This window comes from Montipora capricornis, chromosome 6 (genome assembly GCF_036669925.1).
Source record: "Montipora capricornis isolate CH-2021 chromosome 6, ASM3666992v2, whole genome shotgun sequence".
Classification (NCBI taxonomy): Eukaryota; Metazoa; Cnidaria; class Anthozoa; order Scleractinia; family Acroporidae; genus Montipora; species Montipora capricornis.
The window spans coordinates 44,610,523-44,621,228 of NC_090888.1; the positions used below are offsets into that span (position 1 = coordinate 44,610,523).

Genomic DNA, 10,706 nt, shown 5'->3' on the forward strand with positions numbered 1-10,706 from the left:
ACTGCCATTTTCTCCGAAAAAAGGTCGGTGACCCCCATTTTTTTTTCATTTTTGGAGTAAGTACTTTATGACCTAACTCTAGGCGAGAAATGAAGAAAATCTCACCGTAGGAAGATTTTGGCGCGAACGTCCTTAATACCTGCTAAGATACCTGTTAAATTTTGAATTTGTAAACGTCTGTACTCGTTGTAAAAATCTTCCAAGCTGTGAAAAGTTAAAGTATTCTTGCAGTCGACTGGCTTTATTATCTCGGGGATGAGGTTGAATAAACTTGAGCTTATTATCTGACGTTTTCCTGAGTATTTGTTCCCAATATGGTTAAGAGGTTCATCTATCCTAGAGCAGCTGGGTATTTATTACAATATGATTACTATTTTCGTGGTTCTACTGATTATAACGAAGAACGAAGGCATTTTAATTTTAATACCTAATTGATGCTAAGAATATTTTACGATTTTTCCAGGAAAATGGAAAAAAAGGAAATGGTTTTTTGGGGCAGGGCATTGGGGCCCATACTACCGTCGTTCCCTTAGCCTACCCCTTCCCCTCCCCCGAAATGAGCTCATTAATGTAATGAACTCTTATACGTAATCGATTTCACATCGTAAGCCCCGACGTTCGATCGAATCGACAACATTTATTAACTTAGTGTCCGTTGCCACCTTCCTTTGAAAGTGATTATTGTGTCCCACATTTTTCCAGCTGTTTCCCAAGATTGTTCTTTCAGAAGTCACTTCTTTTCTTCTTACATTTAACACCATGGCTACTTGGACTACAGCCCTGAATGAACAAATATTGCAAATATAGTTCCGTTATATCGTACTCACTTACAATCATTTCAAGTCGTTGGTCATACTCTGGCTATTCACGAATTAACTGGGTGTGGACGGTGTGGGGGTTGAAAATAAACCACAAATTTAATTAGCTCCCTCGTTGTTAGAACGAGAACGACAGACTGATGAACTGAAATGCAAAACGCACCAGGCGAGAACGCAGAAATACTTTTTCCTTTTTCAAGGTATTGTTTTTTGTTTCTCGTTTTCCTCGAGGTCGTTGCTATTTTACTTTCCTAATGTCTCCGATAGAACGTCAAGGCCCTGGAGTTTAACCTTAATTGACCACCCTTAATCAAAAGGATTACACTCGTCAACGAATTGGGTTTTGTATGTGTGTGTGTGTGTGTGTTTGTTTCCCTGGATTGTGACAGGAATGAACCAATCTTTTTGACGGGTGTCTTAAAAGGAAAGAAACACTTGAGGTGTTTATTCCTGTTGTCCACAAGGTAAGTCGAGAAAAACGTGGCAAAAGGACTATCTTCTAAAGAGAAAGAGAAATGATCCTTGCACCCGCATCACAGGGGTCATGGGTTCGAATCCCGTTGGAGCCCTCTGAATTTTTCAGGTGTCTGGGGTAGAAGGTGTATAGACACCTTCACCTGGGGTACGTATGAAGGTGTCCATAAGAGACAATTGCTTCAAATGTCCAGATAAGTGCGAGGATCATTTCTCTCTTTCGTTTTATAGCCCACACTTTAAAGATATAAATACATTTCTCTCAAGAGGACAGTCTCTTGTTTGCTGTTTGTAGTCCTTACTTCAAATCGACTCGTCAGGGTCTAAATTGTAAAATAGGCACATTTTTATGTATTTAAATTAATCTGGAATGTGAAGGAACATGACCGATGGCCAAGAGAGGATGAGGTAAGAGAACGGCTCCCCATGCCCCATCATAGTTTTTTAAAAGCTATTTTTAGCTCCGCAAAGCTATTGTAAATTCTCGTTCCCAATGCTGTGCATTTTAAAAATTCATTACGTTATTACAACTGGCCAATCAGGTGCCTCTATAAAATAGCTGAGTAGCTAAAATTAGATTTAAAAAAAACTATCATTAGAAGAGGCCCATGTATGGGGGATCCGTTCTTTTACTTCATCCTCTCTTGCCGACGGTAGAACGCTTGAAGTCCCCTCTATGTCGGTCGAGCAGCGCGATTTTCGAATCAATTGTTTTGCCATACAAACAAGAGCATCGGCCGAGAGAGGCTTGGGGAAGGGGAGAGATAAGGGTATCTTTCCCTTCCCTAAGCCTTTGTCGGCCGTTTCTTTCGATTACGTCACAAAAATCGATCGATTCAAAAACAGCTCGATTTGCGTACAAGAGACTGCTGGCAGTCTTCACCGACCGAGTCCTGGAAGAGTTTATAAGGATCTGAATCGATTTTTTCCTGAGACCTTTAAGTGATGTCTTTTGCATAAAAGAGAATTTTAGACAAGTCACTGAGGCCAAGACTGTTTTCGAATATCGACAAGAATTAGACATATCGGCCTTTCTCACACTCGACGCACTAAAATGAATTATTATCAATATACGCCGTCAAGTAGAAAATCGGCCTCTTCAAAACACACGCTCAGCGGGCCGCAAAAGACTGACAGCGGGCTGCTAATGCATTATCAGCCCTACAGCTGATTGGTTCTTGCTTCAACTTTGTGATATTCCTATTATTTATAGACGATTTTACGCATTTTTTCGGTAATTTAAAATAAGTTTACTGGACTGAGTTGATTCTTTAATAGCTTGTTCAATCAACACTTACATGATGATGTGAAGTGACTTTGAATTCGTTATTCACTTAGCTTGTATTATTAAAACTCGCATTCTTGATATCATTTGGCCTTGTTTATTGATAATAATGATAATGACATGAATTTTTTCGGGAATATTGTTTATTTGCACCCTTGTAGTGTCATTTGCGGCCCCCGCGCGTACGCGGGCGCAAATAAACTTTGTCTTTGTTAAGTAATTAGTATAATTAGTATTATCGTTAAGTTTTGTAAAGGAATAGACAATTATTTAAGTAACGTTAGTTTAGGTACCCTAATTAGTCTGTAATATTAAGCAAGTTTAGGTTTTCTTTTTTATTTCCCTCTCCTAAATTAAAATCTTTAAATTATATTCGTTTATAAGTTTCATGCTTATGCGTTGCGCAATTGTGGGAAGGGGCGCGTGTGTCTTATTGTTTTTTTTCGTTTTGTGTGCGAACCCACCATCACATATTTTTGGTGTCAGGAGTGGGATCCTTTTCCCGTGGGAGTCACACACACCTCAGACACAATTGAGCGCCGCATTTATAAGCATTATGGCTGCGAAAGGTCCTGGCTATGATTCTTGGTCTTTGGAAGACCTTAGAGCTGAAGCAAGGAAAAGATCTCTTTTGTTTGTAAGAAAAGACGAGGTGAAAACTTTAGCAAGTAAATTGAGAATGCAGGATAGACTTATGAGGGGAGAAAGTCCCGCGGCGGCAAAGGAACTGGACTTTAGTGCTACAGAGGATAAGACCGAATTACTTAATGAATTGAGCTTTGATCAGCAGATGAAATTACAAGAGAGAGAATTAGCGGTTTTAGAACTGCGTAGGAAAATAATGCAGGACGAAAGGGACGCCGAAAGGGAGAAAAGAGAGTTTGAAAGGGAATTGGAGAGGGAGAGATGGGAAATTGAAAGGCAGAAAGCACGTGAGGAAGAGGAAAGATCCATTAGGGAAGAGGAACGACTGCGAAGTCTTAAACAAGAGAATGAAGAGTTTACCATTCGAGACGTGAATAGGCAACAGAGTGCCGTAAAAAAACCAAGTTTATAAAAATCAGGGAAATGAGGGAAACTGAAGACAGATGATTTCTTTAGGATTTTCGAGATGACAGCTAAGGCCCAATCTTTACCTGAGGTGGAGTGGGTTAGAAATCTTGTTCCCAAACTCACAGAAAAGGCCAAATCCATTTACCTAGAAATTCCAGAACCGGCCTCACAAGACTACAAGCAGAGCAAGGGCATAATTATTAAAGCGTATCAACTGACGGCAGATCACTATAGGTATAGATTTAGAACCTCCAAGAAAACAGCAGATGAAGACTTCGTGCAATGGGGCAATAGAACTCGAAGGTACTTGGACCGTTGGATGGCTGTTGCCAAGGCAACTGGGGATGCTAACAAGATCTTAGAACAGATAGTGATGGAAAGACTCCTAGATGCAGTCAGTCCAGAACTGAGAGCTTGGTTGAAGGAGCAGAAGCCAAAAGCCGCCGAGGATCTCCGAAATCTCTCGAATCTTCACGTTCAGGCAAGAAAAGGTCCACTAATTTCAGGTAAATGTGCTTCTTTTAGTAGGGGGCAAGGTTTTAAGCAAAACAAGGAATTAAACGTAAAAGAGGGTACGTCACCAACGCAACCAAAACAAGGTTAAAAGTCAGTAGTTCCCCAAAAATTTGTTCCACCCAGCGTTAGGGATGCAAAGCCTGAGGTGACGTGCTTCAAGTGTGGTAAAAAGGGACATATGTCGTATAACTGTGGAAGAACTCGCAATACAACTTCACAAGGGTATCTTTTATGTATGACGCCACTTAAGACTGACCAATTGGAGTTCCCAGCGTGCAATGTTGGAGGCAGAATGTCGGGCAAACAAGCTGAGATGGTTGTCGATTCTGGGTGAACGAGAACCCTCGTTCATAAAAGATACGTTAGCGATGCATCTTTGTCCGGTGAAAAAATTACTCTCTTAACCGCAGCAGGCGAACGGCTGGTAATACCTTTAGCCTGGAGCTGCCTGGGTGGAAAATTGAGAGTGAACAGGGAAAGTACAAGGAATTGGTGGGGGTTATTGACAGGCTACCCGTTGATTGTCTACTTGGTAGGTCGTCTTTTGGTCAGACCCTATGCAAGAAAAATATATTGTTTCAATGGGAAAACAATATTTATTTTGGCTCACGATTGGGAACATAACGAGGCATTCGTAATGACCCGACGACAAAAATCATTAGAGGAGGCGCAGAAGCGAGCAGATGAGATGATTGATCGAAAAAACTCATTCGCAGTTAGAAATTTGTCGCGGGAAGAGACAAAGAAGGATAACGGTCTGATAGAAGGTGTTTTGCCAACACTCTTTGAGGAGCAGGAGCCCTCTGGGAACGAGAAAAGAATGCGGAAAGTTAGGAGAAGCAGGAGTCACGTATGGAGAATTTTGCACATAACATTCTGGATAGAAATAGGTGCCAGCTTATGGAAGATCAGCAATCAGATGTAACACTTGAAAAGTCCTGTAGTAAAGTGTCTCAGAAGCCCCCTGAAGAAGCGGATGGTTATTTTATTGAAAAAGGATTACTTTTGCATCGTAGGTTTTTGGGAGACTTTCATAATGGGGTAAAGTTTGTCGATCGCATAGTGGTTCCAGAAGCCTATAGAGATGAAATTCTTCGTGTTGGCCATACCATTCCCCTAGCTGACCACATGGGAAGCACGAAAACACTTAATCGAATAGTAGCCCATTTCTTTTGGCCCGGTTTTAACTTTGATGTTCGCAAATATTGTGTAACCTGCCCGTAGTGTCAATTGGTGCAACGAAAAATGAAATCGCAAAGGGCGCCTTTGAACCCTGTAAAAATTGAAACAGAACCTTTTCGAAAGATAGCCGTCGACATTGTTGGAGAATTACCGCGAACAACAACTGGCTTCAAATATATCTTAACTATCGTTGACTACGCGACACGTTATCCCGAAGCCATACCGCTAAGAAACATCAATTCGAAGACCATTGCTGATGCCCTTATCCAGTATTTTTGCAGAGTCGGAATCCCAGAAGAAATAGTTTCAGATCAAGCCGCTAATTTTGTTGGTAACCTTATGGCGCAATTGTACGATTGTTTGATCTAGGATCAAAACCTCAGCATACCATCCAGAGGCTAATGGCTTAGTGGAACGTTTCAATGGTACATTGAAAGTGATGCTTAAAACGTTTGTTCGAGAGCAGGTGACGCATTTGGATAAGTACCTCCCATATTTGTTATTTGCCTACAAGGAAGTTCCTTGTGAGTCAACTGGGTATTCCCCATTCGAGTTACTGTATGGTCGTATGGTTAGGGGACCTTTAGCTGTTATAAAAGAGACATGGTTAGAAAAACATCCCTCTGGGAAAGGTTTGGTTACCCATGTCCTCGAAATTAGACGAAGACTCGCAGTGATACAGCAGGCGGTTCAAGAGCACTTGAAGAAATCACAAGGGACGCAAAAGCGACTGTATGACATTCACAGTGCCAGAAGACGTTTTGAAGTTGGAGACAAAGCCTTGGTTTTACTACCTACGCCAGGTAGCAAGTTGGAAGTTTCCTGGCAAGGCCCATACAGAGTTACTAAAGTGTTGAACGACGGGCTCAATTACGAACTCGATACTGGCAAGGCACACAAACTACAGCGTACGTATCACATAAACCTTTTGAGTAAATGGCAGAGTCGTGATGAAATGGCTGCACTTGTCTTGCAAAAATCGCTCGAGATGCCCTTACCACATGAACGAGATGTTCCACCAATTTCAAACGAAGAAACATAGGAAGACGTGGAGGTCTCCAAGGCTCTATCAAAACTTCATAGAAACCAGGTCGAGTTGCTACTGCAGGAATACACTGATGTGTTCTCTGGAAGGCCTAACGTAACGTCCGCGGCAACTCACCGGATCGACATAGACGACTCTCTGCCAATACGATGTTCCCCCTATAGAATACCGCAGAGTCTCGAAACCGAAGTAAATAAAGAAATTGATAAGATGTTAGAGTTAGGAATTAATTCGTCCCTCAAACAGCCCATGGGCGTTTCCCGTTGTAGTTGTTCCAAAACCAGACACGGAACTATCCGATTTTGCGTCGATTATAGGAAGCTAAATAAGATCACAAAAATGGATGCATATCCTATTCCAAACATGGATAAAGTGATAGAGAAGGTCGCAGCTGCAAAGTATATAACTACACTTGATCTCACGAAGGGATATTGGCAAGTTCCTTTAGAGAAGGCAACTATCGAGAAATCTGCGTTCATTACTTCTAGGGGCTTATACGAGTTTCTTGTTATGCCTTTCGGAATGAAGACAGCTCCCGCCACCTTTCAGAGGATGATGACTGACGTAGTATTGAAAGATTTGGATTGCGTTGATGCCTACATAGACGATGTTGAGGTGGATACGTCTTCTACATTCGCACAACACCTGTCAGATTTACTTGTTAGACTTGCATGCGACAAGCCATGACACAGCCCCTCCCCTAGGTCACATGGCATCTGACAGGATGCGGCGATGCCGATCCGCATAATTCCCATTCTGGTTCCCAGAGCTGCGATCCTCTTGGCCAGCGCCTGGATCGAGAGCTCTGGCAAAAAGCTCTGGCAGGTTCCAATTTAACAGTCCCATTCTCGTCACCAGAGCCTTGGATCGACCCAAGGCTCTGGGAAACTCTATGCAGGGGAACATGCGCCGTAGGGGTCTTATAGCCAAAAACTGGCTATTGGAACCTTACGGCGCCTGCTCACTCCTCGCTCTAACATGAATGCACCAATTAGAAACGCTTTTGATTGTTCTTCACGAACACCAATGAGAAGACACTTTGTTTCAGGGTTCCCCAGAGCTCTTCTCTCCCTCAGTCAAGAGAAGAGCTCTGGGGTCGAGATTGTAACAGTCCGCGATTCACGGACTTCCGGTCGTTCAGCGCAGGCTCTAATCTTTTTCAAAATGGCGGGCCAAGCTTCCATGGCCACCAGGCGTTGAATTCTAGATTTAAGCGACATCAGAAAGAAAAGAAGTTCGAGGCTTTGATGCTATCTATGCTTGTCATTTGGCCGCTAAATGCATCAAATACACGATCGAATTTTTAAGATGAGAGAGGGAGGACTGAAAGTCTGGTTTTAAAAGGAGATCGGTTAACAGGAGATGACGACAGGGATCAAGATGCACTGAATTAAATGTTGTTAAATACATCCGACTCATAATACTTTCGCATTTGAAATGTTCCAAGCTCTATTGATGTAGAGAATTATAATGCGTGAGTAAACAACCTTGAAATTAGCATTTACTGCTAAAAATTAATGATAACATATACTGGTAATAAATTACTATTTTCATATGTTTTGCAGATAAAAGCCTGCGTAATGGTCCTAATATTTTGTCTGATGCCTACGAATTATGTATTTATTTTCTTCAATGTGTAATAATAATAATAATAATAATGTAAGAAAAGCATGCTCGCTGAACTTGCAAATTTGAGCTGAACAGAAAAGTGACATGCTTTGAGCTGTGTTTGAAAAGTATGCAGTAAATGCTAGAAAATGTTCTATTTTGTTACAACACCAGGTATCGTGCATATCAAATATAATAATAATAATAATTATTATTTATTATTATTATTATTATTATTGTCCATGAAAATTGTGTCCACACACTGCAAATTGCCAGTTGTGCAAATTGAGACCCACAGCTGGATCTGAATTCATATTAGAATGCAATGCAAAATTTATTTCACAATTGTTTTTCATTCCAAGCTTTTAAAATGACACTGTTATGCAATATAGGAGAGCATCTCTATGAATGCTTTTGTGATATATTAATATATAAAGCAATATTTTTCAAAGCAGTGTATGTACACAGCAGGATTATAATATTATTGTATATTTGAATATTATTGACTTAAATGAAAGGAAATGAAACACAATTTGTAAAAAATTGTTTGTTATCACATTAATTTAATTTTGCAGCTAAAGCAGAAATTATTGAAAGGATGTTTCTTAAACACAATGATATGAGCCTACTCAAGGCTTCCAATCATAATCAAAATTATCACTATCAAATCCTAGTGATTATTATTTTATTATTAAGGTACTGGTTAGAGAGTAAGATAGCTGAAACAGCCAAGTACATGAAGTTATGTATTAAGAATTAAGAACTATTGATACATTTTTATTTTCAATGAGAACAGATTAGAATTTTAGTCATTGTTATAGCATAAAGGTACCAGAGAGTAATTTAACTGAAAAAAAATTATGCATATGCAGATATATATCAAGAATTAAGAAGTATCAACAAATTTTTATTCCTAATAAGAACAGATTAGAATTTTAGTAATTATCATAGCATAAGGTAACAGAGAGTAATTTAACTGAAAAATAAATTATGCATATGAAGATATGTATCAAGATTTAAGAAGTATCAACAAATTTTTATTCCTAATAAGAAAAGATTAGAATTATAGTCAAAAGCATTTTAGCATAAGGTTCAAGAGAGTAATATAACTGAAATAGAAATGTGTATGAAGATATGTATTAAGAAATAAGAATTATCAATAAATTTTTATTCTCAATGTAAAGAACTAGTTGATTTGCCTTCTCTACTTATACATGTTGTGGCCATCCATGATCATTCCAGTATCCATAATAAAAGTCAATTGTTATTATCTCCTTGTCAAAATTATATTTCATGCCAAACTGCTTTTCCGCATCAATGATTGCTTCCACCCGCTTTTCTCCCTTAATCATGAATTCGCTTCAAGAAGCTTTCCTCTGTCAGATTCTGATCCGTCAGGGCACAAAATACCCTCCTCACCCGAATCCTAGAGGTAAATGCGAACACACAGTTCTTCTGTGTTTTCACCGTTATTAGGCCATATCTAGTTTTAGAAACAACCACTTCTAAAACACCGAATAATTCTTTTGGTAGCCTGTCCTCCAAAATAACATGCCAAGGATTCTTTACTGAACATTTGGTTGCCATCCGTCTCCGAAACTGCTTCAACCAAAATGATGCTTGTCTCTGAAGCATCGGATAATGTGTTCCCACAACATGTTTAAATCCTTGCCTTCTCTCGCTGAAACGACGCTTCGTTATCGGCACCAACAATGATTTTAGATCATTTATGGCACGATTTACCCTTTCACGATTGATTTCTTTACTTGCTAACTGATATTCCTCAGCGGTTGTCAATGTTTCAAAAATGACATTCAAAAATACCTCTGTTTCGTCCGCCATTTTTTTTTTTTGGCACTTACTTTATTCGAGCCTGGTGGGGATCAACCGCTGACAGATTATCTGCGCTCTCGGCCGTGGCCGGATTTGATAAAAAAATTCACAGCGTGTAACTGGTTCTGGTACTGTAACTGGCTCCGCAAGAGTTTCCAAACCAATAGAAAATACTTTATTAAACCAAGACTGTCGTGTGTTTCTAAAAAGGTAATTTATCTGGCATCCTGCAACAAATGTTGCTTGCAATATGTTGGTTCAACGACAACACAATTCAAAGTTAGATTCCGTAATCATAAATCATCAATGGTAACGAACAAGAAAACCTGTGAGGTCGCGGTACATTATAACAATAGTCCGCACGCCCTTAACGACTTTTCTTTCCAGTGTATCGATCAGGTGTCTGCTACCAACTGCACTGAGATTTTGGATAAACTTTTGATCACGAAGGAAGCGTACTGGAGTGCGCAACTTTTCTCATTAGCACCTTTTGGCCTTAACAAAAGGCAAGAATTCCACTCCAGGAACAGAATCACCTACAACAAACCGACCACTTGTGTCGAAATAGTCTTCAAGCTTAACGAACCACATAACTTCACAACTCAATGTAGCACATGAATTCTTTACTTTAATGATTGTTTTAGTTCTCGCTGTTATTACATTGTACCTTTCGGAATAGAATTAGTTCTTTTGTTTTGTTTGTAACGATGTTTTACTTGTATTGTTGTTAAGTTTTGTAACATACCGAAAATTCCTTGTAAACCATATATAAGCTCTTAAACCTAATTATTATCCACATGCTGTAAACTGATGAAGGTCTAAGACCGAAACGTTTTTTAACATATTTTACTTTTTAGCTTCCAAAAGTTGTCCGTCCTTTGACTCTTTTAAC

At 39.7% G+C, this 10,706-nt stretch overlaps 1 pseudogene; it reads right to left on the bottom strand.

Annotated features, from left to right (window-relative positions):
• Positions 1 to 8,955: 8,955 nt before the first annotated feature.
• LOC138050550 (uncharacterized) lies at positions 8,956 to 9,864 on the bottom strand (annotated as a pseudogene).
• Positions 9,865 to 10,706: the final 842 nt, after the last annotated feature.